Below are 16,906 nucleotides of genomic sequence, written 5' to 3'. Positions count from 1 at the left end.
TCCCAGTTCTGGCAATGCGAACTGGGAAGTTTGGACCTGCTAAACCTAACGAAACCGGATATTTTAATACGTTTATGTTTTATGCTTAATAGTGTATCTTAAGGTATGGACAAAGACCCAGAAGAGATTCTTTTGGGCCATAAGGTAGCAGATGGCCCTGGGGACGCCGCTATGTCTAGGATTTAAGTGCTGTTCAAAGAGTTTTATCACCCTCACTGTTTATCCGAAGCCCAAACCAGGGCAGGTCTTAAGTGTTCCAGTTAACACCTTTCAACAAAGGTTTTCCTGCCAGAACTCCAAATGGTAGACTGTCTGGCATTCCTGACGTAAATGTGGGGCTTCAGAAATGAGACCCCCAGAGTTCTACTGCGCATGTGCCAACTAGCAGGGGGGCATGGGTCAGAATGCTTTCCCACGTTAGTGAGTGGCTGGAGGTAATTGTAAACCAATCCCCTGTGCTTAAGGTTAAGAATAGAAGGAGAATGGTTTATAAACTGCTGTCCACCCATATATCCTTTGTCTTCGTTTGCTGATATGGTTACCTGATATCACCTGAATGATTTCCTCACTGCTGAAAGAAATGCTACATCATACTTCTCATTCCCCAACCCTTAAGTAAGTGTACTTCTTGTTCGTTACTGTATTATCTGTTGTGTTCACCTATATTCTAAGGAATAAATACAATTTATTATATCTTAAGCCTCGTTCAGTTCAAACCCAATTATTTTTGTGTAATATTAATAAGCCTGTGGAAGCTATCGTCACAAGGAGGTATTATAGTGTGTATTGTGGGGAGAATTAGTGTGTGTGTTGTTTGGGAGTGATATTCGGGAGGATTGTGTGTGCAGAAGGAAGAATGAGTGAGGGGGGAGTAAGGGAGCAGGATTGAATGAGAGGGGGTCATTGAGTGATAGCGGGGAGGGGAGGGAAGAGTGAGGAGAGTGGGTGTAGGAGGGAGCAGTGCAAGAGACCGTCGGGGGCAGAATACATGGTGAGAAGGGAGGCTGCCTAGAAGCATAAAAATCTACTTCACCACTGTTCTGTACTCTCTTCAATACTCTGTGTTACAGATCTCTCTGGCAAGAAATGGGGTCCAATGGCAAAGACTGCTCTAAATAAGATAGTATAAATGAACACAGAGAGAAATTCCAAAGAGTAACCCAAGAAAATACAAGTGAAATCTAATCGTAAGGTAATTAGTCCCATTAAGTGAAATACATAAAGGAATAGTCCATAAAAAAGCACAAAGGAAAAAAATAGGAGTACTTTATTGTGATGTTACATTTCAGAGAATATAAAATTATAGGAAAACAATTCCACTTTGTTCAGAAAACCAGAAAGTCTTGGTCCCAGGTGGACTGAATTTTTATTGCAAATAAGTTCCTTAATACACAAGTAAAGAATATAGTTACTTATTCTATTCTCTACTGTAAGACGTGCCACATTGCCCAATATTTGGGTACAGTGCCCAGATTGTGACCATGCACTACAGAGGTGAGATTCCCCCAACTCCAATTTGCTACACACTCCAAGAGAGATTATTGTGATCAGAGGTGGAATGAGAGGGGTGAGAAGGGTCGCTGCCCAGGGAGTAGCCTGACAGGGGGTACAGAAATCTCTTTTGGTGCATATATTGCGGAGCTGCATTGATTGACTTGTCAATCAGCTCTGCTGCCTATCCCATTGACATCATGATCCGGCACTGTGATCAGCTGCAGCGCTGACCCAGGTGTGTTAGTGCAGCACTTTACAGGGAGGGAACAGAGGTTGTGGATGACAGATGCTGGGGATAGGCCATGAGTACGGGCCAGAGTAAGGTGGAGACTTTCTGTACTCTGCATACAGGACACTGCATGCATGACAGTGTCTGTGTGTGTGTGTGTGTGTGTGTATTCCAAGTGTCAGTGTGCATAAGTAAGTGTGCTCTGTAAGTATGCCTGTGTGGCAGGTATAGGGGGGTGGTTCAGCTGGAGGAACTTATCCAGGCACAAAAGCACATAGATGCCCCAGATTATACCACCCCAAATGCTGATAATATCCTGCTGCACTTTACAGAAGATGATGCAGATGTCAGTGGGTGGTGGGTTCATTAAATCCATCCATCATATCATAGCCACACTGTGCATATGATGTACTGAATCAATCACAGGAAGACATCTCCATGGTAGGGGTAGAAGTTAACAGAATATGTCCAGCACTGTGGTGTGTAGCCCATAAATAATAATTGTGCACATTACAGAACATACTTGCAACTGCAAGATCATTTTGCTGCTTGTAGTGTTTGCTCTTGTCCTGTGCAGTGTTGTCGTAGATCCGTCTCTTCAGTGTTCACTGCAATAAAAGTAAGACATTGCATTAATATTACAGAAGTTTGGGAGCTGAAATCCCACTATGCTGCAGACATTTTCCCTTTGCATAAGATTCTTGTGATTATATCTCAATGATGATCAATAACAACTACATCATAACACAGCCGCTCAATACAAAATATGTATTTGCTATCAATGGTCATGGAGGCCAAACGTCACACAATGTACAGATATACTGCTGCGGCCGAGTTTATTCGAGCATTTGCCCGTTCTTGGCCGCAGCAGTAACCTGGCGCGCGCCGGAGGGTGCCGGGCGCACGCCGAAGCAGCGGAGGAGCGCCCTCCGATCGGGGCTTTCTCCCTTCCGCTGCCGGGTCCGTCGGGTCCCCCGGAACCCCCTGCCGCTGTCCCCCACATCGCGGGACACCAGTGCTCCCTCGGGGAGCCCTGGACGCGCGTGCAGGGGGCGCAGGCACCCGATGACGCGTGACCGTGCATCGGTGATGCGCGGCACGCTGAGGGAGTGCGGCTAGCACGCCGGGGCATCCCCCGGCTTGCGGTGCTAGCCGTGCTTCAATAAAACGTGTCGGTAGTGTAGCAAGGATTATTTCTTCCTCTGGTGCATTATGATGGGATGTGTTGTAAGATTCTGCATTATTAGCATCACTGAATCTTTTGGAAACTGAGTAATATTCTATGTTTTAATGCAATATTATGGATGATCAGCCGGTAAAATAAAGCTTACTGTATCTGTAGCCATGCTCTACCCATGATGTGCTGAATCAATGACTGCAGAGTGATTCAGAGTGGTAAACATGACTGGAACTCATCTCTGAATAGAGGACAGAACAGCAGTGCAGAGTAGGAGGTGAATGTATCTCAAATGGAAGACTTAGTAGCTGTGTGGGGAGTAGACAGTACAGACTGATCAAATAAATAGTTAAAGGAGTATCTTCAACATTACTTGGCTTTGTTATCAACATTGAAGTTTCTCTTGTTTTTTCTGTTCTTTAAATCACTACTACTGATGCCATGTGTAACCTGTACTGAGAGATATACTCTACTGGTCTAGATGAAACCATATGATGCAAACAGGATTCATCCCACTCCAGATTCATATGATTGCACCACTTCAACCTTTAATAAAACACATAGAACTACAGCAGTGCGCTACTGCACATGTTCTTGTTATGAATGGTAGTAGATGTGGTCCTTGGGTCAATACTTCATACAGCAGCCACACTCTACTCATGATGTATTGAATCAACAAAAACCTGCATGGTACAGATCACAGGAAGGGTAGAGTAGAGGGGAATATGTCCAATGCGAAACCCTTAGCAGCTGGATTGTGTGGAGTCAACAAAACGACAAATACTAAATGAGAAATATACACATTGCTTATCTGTCTCTGTGTAGTCATTTTCCTCCTCTTCAACTGTCTTTCAAAATTTCTCTTCTGACAGAAAAGAAACACATGGCTTCAATATTCACTGTTCTTCCCTCCTGAAATAAAAGTTAAGCATTGCATGGTTATGATCATACATACAATGAACCTTGCGCCAAACCATGTGATCCAAAGTAAATCCACCTCCCTCCCATAGCTGTGTTCCTTCTAGAGCTTCTACCACACAAGTCATTAATGTTCGTGACACTGTACTGCAGTCACAGTCTGCACACAAAGTACTGAATCAATTACATCACACTGAAAAGGCAGTCTACATGATGCAATAGTTAACCATAATAACTCTGTCATGCAAATGACAGGAAAACCTATATGTATATCATTAGGGGAGAGGGGAAAAATAATTAAAAAATAAGTGCGAAAAATAAAAACAGATTATAGGAAAGTAAATCCTTGCCCTGGGAACTTTACAATCTAATAGAAATGTTAGAAGACTTAAAGAGAGGCAGCAGTTGGGGGAAGAAGTGCAGTAGATGACAATGCTTGTCCTTAATGGTGGGTACAATTAGTAGAAAGCACATCTTGGGAACAATAGTTGTTAGCAGTGACTGTGGGTGTGGGACAGTAGCCACGAGTCAAAGTTTTTTAAATGCTTGATTTAAGTCGTGAATTTTAAGATTGGTCTTACATGTGGGTGGAAGAGGTTATGTTGGCATATACTGAGTGTGAGGAAGTTTCACATGTACGGTGCAGTGATGGAAAATGGTTTCAGGCAAGTGAGAGAACAGTAGAGGTGAAAGAAGTTTACAGGAGACAGTTATGGTTATAGTGCAAGAGACAAGCAAGGGCATAACGAGAGATCAAAGATGATATGCAAGAAGGAGCAGATTAATGGAGAGCCTTAACAAAAAGGTAAGGAGGAGAACTTTGTAGGTGATACAAAAACTTGATGGGATGCCAGGACAGGGATTTAAGGAGATGAGCAGAGACTGTTGTGGGAGAAAGTGAGATAATTCAAGCAGCAGAGTTTTGCATAGGAGAAAGTTGTGAAGCATGGAGGCCTGTTAGTAGTATGTTAAAATAACCTATAGGATAACAGTATACATTGGAGTTTTAGCAGTAGGTTGAGAGGGGAAAGGGAAGATCTTGGCAATATTACAGAGAAAGAGGCAACACATTTTACCCATAGCCGTGCATGTGAATGGAGATGGAATTGAAGAGCCAAATGTTACTCCTATGCAACATGTTTGATGACAAGATAGATGGTAGTACTGTTTACTGTGATGGAGAAAGGGGATAATATGAGCCCAGTGTTAGACATTAAGTTTAAGGCAGTGGAGTGCCATCCATGAGCATATAGCCAGGAGACAACCCAAGAGTAGGGACTGGATTGCAGGAGTGAGAACAGGGGTGGATAGATTTGTGTGTGTATCATCCGCATAGAGATTATATCTAAGGCCAAAAGCATTGATGAAGTCACCAAATGATAGTATGTAGAGAGAAAGAGAGATCTCAGAACAGAGCCCTGATGTATACCCACAGACAGATCAATAGAAGACGAAGACATGTTAGCAACAGAGATGGAGAATGTGTGACAGGAAAGTTATGATGAAAACCAGGATAGAACTTTGTTACTGATACCAAGAGAGAGTTTAGAATATGAAGGAGGAGAGTGATTGAGAGCATCAAACGCAGCCGATAGATCAAGTAGGATTAGTAGGGAAAAACCTTGGGAATTAGCTTTAAGCACAGTCTGTAGAACGTGCTGTACGAAAGGCAGGTTGTAAAGGATCCAGGAGGGCATGTGATTTAAGAATGTTGACACTAGCAATTAGAAGGCAAACAGCATGAGGGATACAGAGCGGTAGTTAGTAAGGCACATAGGGTGTAGTTTGTTTCTGACAAAAGGGTGACCGCTACAGGCTTAAAGTAAGAGGGCAAAAATCCAGAGAATAGGGAGAAATTGAAGATGTGGGTGAGAGTGGGGACTAAGAGATGCAGTAAGGTGTGAGGGGATACGATCTAGAGGGCATGTGGTAGAGGGAGAATAGAAGATGATTAGCTTCCAGCTCTGTAAGAGAAGAAAAGGAGTCAAGTGCAGAAGGAGATTTGGGAAGAAGGAGAGAAGGGGGAAGGGACAGAAGGAATCTCCTTTTGGGTGGCATCCACCTTGCCTCTGAAGTAGTCAAATGCTTGAGGAGAAGTGAAGGAAGGATGGCAAGTGGGAGGAGAAGGTCAGTGGAGGGAGTCAAATACAGAGAAAAAAAACAGCGTAAATTAAATTTGAGTGTTGATGAGTGTGGAAAAAAGTAGTGTATTTAGCCCTAGAGAGCAGCTTTATACAGGACAGGAGACATTTTTACTGTAGAAAAATCAAACAAAGTGTGAGATTTCCTCCGTAGGTATTAAGAACAGCGAGTGGAAGTGTGATGAGTGTGTTTGGGAATTTAGCCAAAGGTGTGGGTTAGAGGGATGAGTGTGTCAGAGCCTATAGGGGGCATATAGATAGGAGGATAGCATTGTAAGAGTTAATAAGATTGTTAGTTTAAGCAGAAAGAAAGAGAGAGAAGAGAGAAGAGAGGTTAGAGTAGATGTCAGAGGAGAGTTTAATTAAGCAGAGGCAAATCAGTGGGACAGGTAAGATGCGGTGAGGGGAATGACTGATTGTGACTGATGAGAGCAGAAGAGGTTATGTACAACTAGAGCCTTGTTAGTAAGAGTGGACATTCCAGAGGGCACAGGAGAAGGGAAGAGAAAAGTAAGGAAAGGAATGTGGATTACATTAGATAGGTTAACACTCTTAGTAGGGAGGCCTGATGTGTATATGAGCCGGTCCAAGATTATAAGAGATATCCCCCAACATCAGCGAGCATAGAAGGAGACACAGAGATAGGTGTAGAGAGAGACAGAGATAGGGATATGTAGAGAGAGAAGGGCGTCAAGAGAATGAGACAGATAGGCGTAGAGAGAGGAGACATAGAGAGAGGGGGCTTTGAGAGGGGGGCGTAGAGAATGAGGGAAGGTGGAAGAGAATAGGATGTGCAGGAGTGCATTTCATTGAGCAGTGCAGAAATAGCTGCAATAGAGGTCTGTACAAATGGTGCTTTGTGTAGACACATGCAAAGGTAGGGGAAGGAAAGTGTATAGAACATGTGGATAAAAGCAGGAGTGTGGAAGTTAGAGAAATTAGAAAAGTTTTACAGAGGAGTGAGGAAACAGTAAACAGAAAGAACAAGAGAGAGGTTACATTGGGATGACGTGCTGTGGTAGAGAGAAATGCTAGGAGAGAGCCTCCAGATATTAGAGGACATGAATTGAGAGAGCAAATGTATAAATCAAAACCGGAGGGGGAGGTATAGCACGAAAGCTTGCACAGCAGTTGATGAAGATTATAGTCTTAAAGTTGCGTGTACCTGTCAGGGCACTCAAGAAGGTCAATGCTCACAAGTGCAGAGTTCATGAAGAAATGCTGAATCCAGTTCCCCTCCAATTTAATTTTAATATAACTTTTTCATTCTTCATTACTGCAAAAAGCAAACAAAACAAAACCACATTGCATTACTATTTTCAAAATGGATTGAATGACATATTCAACAGTAACTGTGTGATGCCAATATTGCCTTCTCACTCGTAGGCCAGTACGGTCAGGTACCCAGTACTGATAAAACAATAAGTGCCCGTACTAAGTACCAATATGAATTATAAGGAAATGTAAAATCTCCAGGTCTCTCTCCATCTCTGCAACAGATATATGGATAAGCCCATATTAAGGCATCACGTGACCGGAGCCGTCACTGACTGGGTATACGCAAAGATGCAGGGAGATGCAAAGAAAGGGAGGGAGAGAGACAGGGAGAAGATGGGAAACGGAGGGAGGCACGGATGGCAGGCCTCTCTCTTTCACTGGTGCATGCAAGGAGCTGGTCCCAACATCCACAAAGTGTGTGTGTATTATTGGTTGTGTTTTATGGCGGTAGGAGGATAGTGTGTATATTGTGTGTGTGTGGGAGTATTATATTGTGTGTAGGGTATTATAGTGTGTATATTATGTTGAGGTGCAGAGGAGAGTGTTAGATTGGGTATCTTGTGTTAGGGGGTATTGTGTATATTGTGTTTAAGACTATAATATTATTGGGGAGATTATTATTGAGGAGGTATTAAAGTGTGTATTGTGGGGAGTATTAGTGTATGTATTATTTGTGGGTGACAGATGCTGTGGGTAGGCCAAGAGTACGGGCCAGACTAAGGTGGAGACTTTCTGTACTCTGCATACAGGACTCTACATGCACTGCAGAGGTGAAATTCCCCCAACTCCAATTTGCTACACTCTCCAAGAGAGAATATTGTGATCAGAGGTGGAAGATGAGCAGGGTCACTGCCCAGGGAGTAGCCTGTCAGGGGGCATGGAAATCTCTTTTGGTGCGTATGTTGCCACGTGGCATTGATTGACCGGTCAATTAGCACTGCTTCCTATCACAGTGACATGATCCGGTGCTGTGATCGGTTGCAGCGCTGACCAAGGTGTGTTAGTGCAGCAATTTACAGGGAGGGAACAGAGGTTGTGGGTGACAGATGCTGGGGGTAGGCCAAGAGTACGGGCCAGAGCAAGGTGGAGATATTCTGTACTCTGCATGCCCATCCTGCATGCCCAGGACTCTGCATGCATGCCAGTGGCTGTGGGGTGTGTGTGTGTAGGTATGCCAAGTGTCAGTGTGCATAAGTAAGTGTGCTGTGTGTGTAAGTAAGTTTGCCTGTGTGGCAGGAGGTGTAGGGGGGTGGGGGGCGGGGGGCGGTTCAGCTGGAGGACTTTACCCAGCACAAAAGCACATAGATGCCTCTGATTATATCACCCCAAATGCTGATAATATCCTGCTGTAGATGCACTTTACAGAAGATGATACAGATGTCATCAGTGTTTGGTGGGTTCATTAAATCAATCCATCATATAATAGCCACACTATGCATATGATGTACTGAATCAGTAACACCAATCACAGGAAGACATCTCCATGGTAGGGGTAGTGTTGAAGTTAACAAAATATGTCCAGCACTGTGGTGTGGAGCCCATACATAATAATTGTGCACATTACCAGAACAACATATTGTCAACTGCATGATCATTTTGCTGCTTGTAGTGTATACTCTTGTCCTGTGCAGTGTTGTAGTAGATCCGTCTCTTCGGTGTTCACTGCAATAAAAGTAAGACATTGCATTAATATTACAGAAGTTTGGGGGCTGAAATCCCACTATGCTAATGACAGTTTCCCTTTGCATAAGATTCTTGTGATTATATCTCAATGATGATCAATAACAACTACATCATAACACAGCTGCTCTATACAGAATATGTATTTGCCATCAATGGTCATGGAGGCAATATGTCACACAATGTACATATATAGCAAGGATTATTTCTTCCTCTGGTGTATTATGATGGGAGGGTGAGATTCTGCATTATCAGCATCAGTAAATCTGTAGGAAACTGAGTGATATTCTATTTTTTAATGCAATATTAGGGTAAAATAAAGCTTGCTGTATCTATAGCCATGCTCTACCCATGATGTGCTGAATCAATGACTGCAGAGCGATTTAGAGTGGTAAACATGACTTGAACTCATCTCTGAATAGAGGGTAGCACAGTAGTGCAGAGTAGAAGGTGAATGTATCTCAAATGGAAACCCTTAGCAGCTGTGTGGGGAGTAGACAGTACAGACTGACCAAGTAAATAGTAAAAAGTAGTAACTTCAACATTACTTGGTTTTGTTCTCCACTCCTGTTTTTCTGTTCTTTAAATCACTAATACTGATGCCATATGTAACCTGTACTGAGAGTTATATACTCTACTGGCCTAGATCAAATTAAATGATGCAAACAGGATCCCTCCCACTCAAGATTCATATGATTGCACCACCTCAACCTTTCATAGCAATAACATAGAACTGCAGCAGTGCGCTACTGCACATGTTCTTGTTATGAATGGTAGTAGATGTGGTCCTTGGGTCAGTACTTCATACTGTAGCCACACTCTATTCATGATGTATTGAATCAACAAAAATCTGCATGGTACAGATCACAGGAAGGGGTGGAGTAGAGGTGAATATGTCCAATGCGAAACCCTTAGCAGCCGGATTTTTTGGAGTCAATAAAACGACAAATACTAAATGAGAAATATACACATTGCTTATCTGTCTCTGTGTAGTCATTTTCCTCCTCTTCAACTGTCCTTCAATTTTCTATTTTGCAAGAAAATGAACACATGGATTCAATATTCACTTCTGTTCTGCAGTCTTTCCTCTTGAAATAAAAAAGTTAAGCATTGCATTATTATTATTATAATTATTATTGACGATACATACAATGAACCTTGCTCCAAACCATGTGATACAAAGCAAATCCACCTCCCTCCCACAGCTGTGCTCCTTCTAGAGCTTCTACCACACAAGTTATTCATGTCAGTGAAACTGTACTGCAGTCCCGGTCTGCACACAATCTACTGAATCAATGACATCACACTGTGTCACACAATGTCATGCTAACGACAGGAAACAATCTTTGTATATATCTTTGTATATATAATAATAATAATAATAATAATAATAAAAAATAAGACAGGACAGACACTCCTACATTGCAATCAATAGAAAATAACTGGGACAGGCACTTCAAGGATGCATACGGTCCCGGATAAACTGTAGCTACCTATACACGTGTGCCTTGTCTCTAGACTCTGCATATATCTCTATTTATATACCACCCATTGTGTACTCAGCGCTTTACAAGAGAGACCAAAAAGTACAGGAAATTATTATACAATAAGTTCAACAAACAAAAACAGACAATAGGAAAGTAAATCCCTGTCCTGGGTAGTTTACAATCTAAGAGAAATGTAAGGAGACTTACAGAGAGACAACAGGTGGGGGAACAAGTGCAGTAGATGACAATGCTTGTCCTTAATGGTGGGTACTTGTAGTATAAAGCACTTCTTGGGAACAATAGTTAGTGACTGAATGAGTGACAGTAGCAACGAGTAAAAGCTATTGAAATGCTTCATTTAAGTTGTGAATTTTAAGGTTGATCTTAAATGTGGGTGGAAGAGGGTATGTTGGCATATACTGAGTGTGTGTGAGTTTCACAGGTAAATTGATGGGAAAGGGTTTCAGGCAAGAGAGCGAGTGCGCAGTAGAGGTGTAAGAAGTATAATGGAGACAGCTATTAGTAGAGCTTAGGAGACGAGGAAGGGCATAACGAGACCAAAGATGATATGTAGGAAGGAGCAGATGAATAGAGAATAGTGTTGGACTGGGTCCTCAACTATAAAAAAATGGGTAACGGGTACCCGGCCAAAATGAAAGGTTCTACCCGGTCGGGTACACGGTTTGGCACTTACCTTCCGGGTGGCGGTGACATCTAGGATCAGCAGCAGTCCTGTGACGGTGGCAGCATCTGTGGTGTCTTCAGCCGGCGGGGGAGCTGCAGGCTCACAGACACAGCTTACCTGCTTCGGTGCTGTGGAAGTGATTCCTGCAGCTCCCCCCGCCAGGTGAAGACACCTCTGATGCTGCCAACATCAGAGGACTGCTGCTGCTGATCCTAGATGTCTTAGGAAAGGTAAGTATAAAAGATTATTTCCAGCTGCCCTGACATTACCCGACGCCGGGTATTACCCGGCCAAGTCCACTTCTCAGTGGCCGGTTTCGAGTAATGTCCGGGTAGCTGGAAATGTGTCGGGTAACGCCGGGTACTCGGTACACCACTAATAGAGAACCTTAACAAAAAGGTAAGGAGGAGAACTTTGTAGGTGATCTGAAACTTGATGGGAAGCAAGGAGAGGGATTTAAGGAGGAGGAGGAGATGAGCAGATACTGTTGTGGGAGAAAGGGAAATTATTCAAGCAGCAGAGTTTTGGATAGATTGCAAATGAGAAAGTTGTGAAGCAGGGAGCCCTGTTAGCAGTATGTTAACCCATACGATAAGGGCATGCATTGGCGTTTTAGCAGTAGATTGACAGAGAAAAGGGCAAATCTTGGAAATATTACAGAGAAAGAATCGACAAACTTTAGCCAGTGTCGTGAATGAAGATGGAAAGGGAAGAGTCAAATGTTACTCCTAGGCAATGTGCTTTCATGACAGGATGATGGTAGTACTGTTTACTGCGATGGAGAAAGGTGATATTAGGCCAGATTTAGGGGGAAATATGAGGAGCTCAGTTTTAGACATTAGGTTTAAGGCAGAAGAGTGTCATCCATGGAGGATATAGCCAGGAGGCGACCCGAAACTAGGAACTAAATTGCAGGAGTGACGGTAGGGTGGATAGGTGTGTGTATCATCTGCATAGAGATGATATCAAGGGCCAAAATAGTTGATAAGGTCAACTAGTGATAGTATGTAGTGAGAGAGGTCCCAGAACAGAGTCCTGAGGTATACCAACAGACAAAACAACAGGAGACAAAGACACGTTAGCAACAGAGATGGAGAATGTGTGATGGAGAAGTATGATGAAAACCAGGATATAAGTTTGCTGCGGATACGAAGAAAGAGTTTAGAATATGAATGAGAAGAGTGATTGACAGTATCAAAAGCAGAAGAGAGATCAAGCAGGATTAGTAAGTAAAATGGACCTTGGGAATTTTCTTTATGTACATAATTGGTTACATTGGGAAAGGCAGATTGTGAAGGGCCCAGAGGAGCATGTGATTTAAGAATGTTGATCAAACGGGAGATCACAAGACGTTCTAGCAATTAGGAGGCAAATGGTAGGACGGATACAGGGCGATAGTTAGAAATTCACACAAGGTCAAGGTTATTTTTGAGAATAGGGGTGACCACTGCATGCTTAAAAGGAAGAGTTGAAAGAGCCAAAGGATATGGAGGAATTGAAGATGTGGGTGAGAGTGAGAATATAGGATTGAGAGGGCATGTGGTAGAGGGAGAAGAGAAGATCAGGTTCCAGCTTTGTGACAGGAGAAAAGGAGTCAAGAGTGCAATGAGATCTAGATAGAAAAAGAGAGAGGGGGAAGGGAGAGAACGAATCTACTTGTGGATGGCATCCACCTTGCCTCAAGTGAGCAAAGGCTTGAGGAGAAATAAAGGATGGATGTTAAGTGGGAGGAGAAAGTCAGTGGTGGGACTCAAATACATAGAAGACAGTGTGAATGAAATTGGAGTGTTGATGAGTGAGGAAAAAGTAGTGTTTGACCTTAAAAAAAGGAGCAGAGTTTTACAGAACAGGACAAAGGTTTAGTGTAGAAAATCAGACTGTGAGATTTCCTCCATAGGTGTTAAGAGCAGCAGTGTGATGTGATGAAGTGTGATGAGAGCGTGCTTGTGAATTAAACCAATGCATGGGTTAGGCTGCGTCTATAGTAAGCACGCAACAGATGGCAAAGTTAGCGCATGCCTGTCGCTCCAGCAATCCCTGCACTGAGGTCCGAGGCGACGGGGAGGCCCTGCATCGCTCGCACGCACTGTGGACAACCAAGCGTGTGCCCATGATAATCACGGCCTTAGAGGGATGAGTGTGTCAGAGCCTAGAAGGGGCATATAGATGATGGAGGAGGAGGGAGGAGGAGATGATAGCATTGTAAGAGTTAACAAGATAGCTAGTTTAAGCAGAAAGTGAGGAGAGGTTAGAGATAAGGGTAGATGTCAGAGGAGAGAGTTCAATTAAGCTGAGGTATCGAGTAGGACAGGGGTGAGGGGAATGAGAAGTGGTGGATGATGAGAGCAGAAGAGGTCATGTACAAATAGACCATGTTAGTCGTAGAGCAGACATTCCAGAGGGCACGTGAGAAGGGAAGAGTAAAGTGAGACAAGGAATGTGGATTACATTAGATGGGTTAATACGCTTAGCAGGGAGGTGGAGAGAGAGGCAAGAGGCAGAGGGTGGTGTAGGGGTAGAGGAAGAGATGTTGCATGTACCTTGTCAGAACATTAAAGAACGTCAATTCACACTGGTGCAGAGTTGATGATGAAATGCTGAATCCAGTTCACGTCCAATTCAATTTTAACAGAACTTTTTCATTCTTCATTACTGCAAAAAAAAATTAAAAAACAATGCATTACTATTTTCAAAATGGATTGAATTCCCCCACCAATGACTATGTGTTACCAATATATCCCTCTCAGTCCCACTGCAGCACATACTGTACCAGTGTGAAAGTAAGAAGGTACACAGTACCGGTAAAACAATACGTGCCGGTACTATGCACCATATGAATTATAAGGGGATGTAAATCTCCCAGTCTCTCTCCATATCCGCAACAGAGCGGGCTCCGGTCAGTGGCATGGATGCCCATATATGGGTATGCTCATATTTGGGCATCCCATGTCACTGACCGGAGCCGGCTCTGAGTATAGGGATATATGCGGAGACGCACAGGTGCAAGGAAATGGGAGGAGGCACGGTGAGAAACAGGGAGAGACCACAGGAAGATAGAGGGCAACAACTTCCACAAGGTACTTGTATGGGTATAATTGTTTGTATTTTGTGCAGAGGGGGTAATTTCAGATAAAATACAATTCTCCACCCTCTACGAAACAATTCCACTTTGTTCAGTAAGCCAGAAAGTCTTGGTCCCATGTGGACTGAATTTAATGCAAATAAGGTCCTTAATACACAAGTAAAGAATAAAGTTACTTATTCTCTACTGTAAGAAGTGCCACATTGCCCACTATTTGGGTCCTGTGCCCAGATTGTGACCATGCATGGCAGAGGTGAGATTCCCCCAACTCCAATTTGCTACACTCTCCAAGAGAGATAATTGTGATCAGAGGTGGAACTAGGGGAGGGTGTGAGCAGGGTCACTGCCCAGGGAGTAACCTGACTGGGGGCACGGAAATCTCATTTAGTGCATATGTTGCGGCACTGCATTGATTGACCGGTCAATCTGCACTGCTGCCTGTCACAGTGACATCCTGATCGGGCACTGTGATCAGCTATAGCACTGACCCAGGTGAGATAGTTCAGCACTTTACAAGGAGGGAACAGATGTTGTGGGTGACAGATGCTGGAGGTAGGCCAAGACTGTTGGCCAGAGTAACGTGGAGACTTACTGCACTCTGCATGCCCATCCTCTCCCTGACATCAGGGGAAGGAAGTGGCCCTGGGGTGTGTGTAGGTATGCCAGATGTCAGTGTATGCATAAGTAAGTATGCCTGTGTAGTGGGAGGTGTAGGGGCGTTAAGCTGGAGGACTTAAAACAGGCACAAAAGCACATAGATACCTCTGATTATACCGCACCAAATGCTGATAATATCATGCTGTAGCTGCACTTTACAGAAGATGATGCAGATGTCATCATTGGTTGGTGGGTTCATTAAATCAATCCATCATATCATAACCACACTGTGCATATGATGTACTGAATCAGTAACACCAGGAAGACATCTCCATGTTAGGAGTAGAGTTGAAGTTAACAGAATATGTCCAGCACTGTGGTGTGTAGCCCATAAATAATAATTGTGCACATTACCAGAACAACATACTGTCAACTGCAAGATCATTTTGCTGCTTGTAGCGTATGCTCATCCTGTACAGTGTTGTAGTAGATCCGTCTCTTCAGTGTTCACTGCAACAAAAGTAAGACATTGCATTAATATTACAGACGTTTGGGGGCTGAAATCTCACTTCGCTGCGGACAATTTCCCTTTGCATAAGATTCTTGTGATTATGTCAATGATGATCAATAACTGCATCATAACACAGCCGCTCTATACAGAAGATGTACTTGCTCTCATTGGTCATTGAGGTAATACGTCACACAATGTACAGATATAGCAAGGATTATTTCTCCCACTTGTGCATTATGGCATTATGATGGGAAATGTTGTGAGATTCTGCATTATCAGCATCACTGAATCTTTTGGAAATTAAGTGATATTCTATGTTTTAATGCAATATTATGGGTGATCAGCCGGTAAAATAATAATAGCTTGCTGTATCTGTAGCCATGCTCTACCCATGATGTGCTGAACCAATGACTGCAGAGAGATTCAGAGTGCTAAACATGACTGGAACGCATCTCTGAATAATGGGCAGCAAAGCAGTGCAGAATAGGAGGTGAAAGTATTTAAAATGGAAGATCCTTAGCAGCTGTGTGGAGAGTAGACAGTACAGACTGACCAAGTAAATGGTAAAAGGAGTAACTTCAACATTACTTGGCTTTGTTCTCCACATTGAAGCTTTCCTCCTCTTTAAATCACTAATACTGATGCCATGTGTAACCTGTACTGAGAGTTATATAATCTACTGGCCTAGATGAAACCATATGATGCAAACAGGATCCATCCCACTCCAGATTCATAGAATTGAACCACCTCAACCTTTCATAACAATCACATAGAACTGCAGCTGTGCGCTACTGCACATGTTCTTGTTATGAATGGTAGTAGATGTGGTCCTTGGGTCTTTACTTCATACTGTAGCCACACTCTACTCATGATGTATTGAATCAACGAAAACTTGCATGGTTCAGATCACAGGAAGGGGTAGAGTAGAGATGAAAATATTCAATGTGAAACCCGTAGCAGCCCCGCAGGTTGTAAAGGATCCAGGAGGGAATGTGATTTAAGAATGTTGACATTCTAGCAATTAGGAGACAAACAGCAGGAGGGATACAGGGCGGTAGTTAGTAAGGCACATAGGGTGTAGGTTGTTTCTGAGAAAAGGGTGACCACTACAGGCTTAAAGTAAGAGGGTAAAGAGCCAGAGAATAGGGAGGAATTGAAGATGTGGGTGAGAGTGGGGACTAAGAGATGCAGTAAGGTGTGAGGGGATACGATCTAGAGGGCATGTGGTAGAGGGAGAAGAGAAGATGATTTGCTTCCAGCTCTGTAAGAGAAGAAAAAGAGTCAAATGCAGAAGGAGAATTAGGTAGAAGGAGAGAAGGGGGAAGGGACAGAAGGAATCTCCTTGTGGGTGGCATCCACCTTGCCTCTGAAGTAGTCAAATGCTTGAGGAGAAGTGAAGGAAGGATGGCAAGTGTGAGGAGAAGGTTAGTGGAGGGAGTCAAATACAGGGAAAAAAAGACAGCGTAAATTAAATTTGAGTGTTGATGAATGTGAAAAAAAAGTAGTGTGGTTTGGCCCCAGAGAGCAGCTTTATACAGGACTGGAGACATTTTTACTGTAGAAAAATCAAATATCAATTGTGTGATTTCCTTCATAGGCATTAAGAACAGCGAGTGGAAGTGTGATG

General features: G+C 43.2%; 1 long non-coding RNA gene across 1 annotated transcript; it reads right to left on the bottom strand.

The window, feature by feature from the left end:
- Nucleotides 1-2,089: 2,089 nt before the first annotated feature.
- On the bottom strand, nt 2,090-15,295 carry LOC142486189 (uncharacterized). Its single transcript, XR_012798849.1, has 7 exons — nt 15,183-15,295; nt 13,630-13,741; nt 9,886-10,005; nt 8,802-8,899; nt 7,125-7,235; nt 3,703-3,812; nt 2,090-2,331 (listed from the first exon to the last, which is right to left on the bottom strand). It is a non-coding gene; the product is annotated as an uncharacterized LOC142486189 (long non-coding RNA).
- Between the last annotated feature and the right edge of the window lie 1,611 nt (nt 15,296-16,906).

Source organism: Ascaphus truei, unplaced genomic scaffold (genome assembly GCF_040206685.1).
Source record: "Ascaphus truei isolate aAscTru1 unplaced genomic scaffold, aAscTru1.hap1 HAP1_SCAFFOLD_773, whole genome shotgun sequence".
Taxonomy (NCBI): Eukaryota; Metazoa; Chordata; class Amphibia; order Anura; family Ascaphidae; genus Ascaphus; species Ascaphus truei.
Note: the sequence above shows the minus strand (reverse complement) of the source record. Positions and strands in the feature narration are given on the sequence as shown.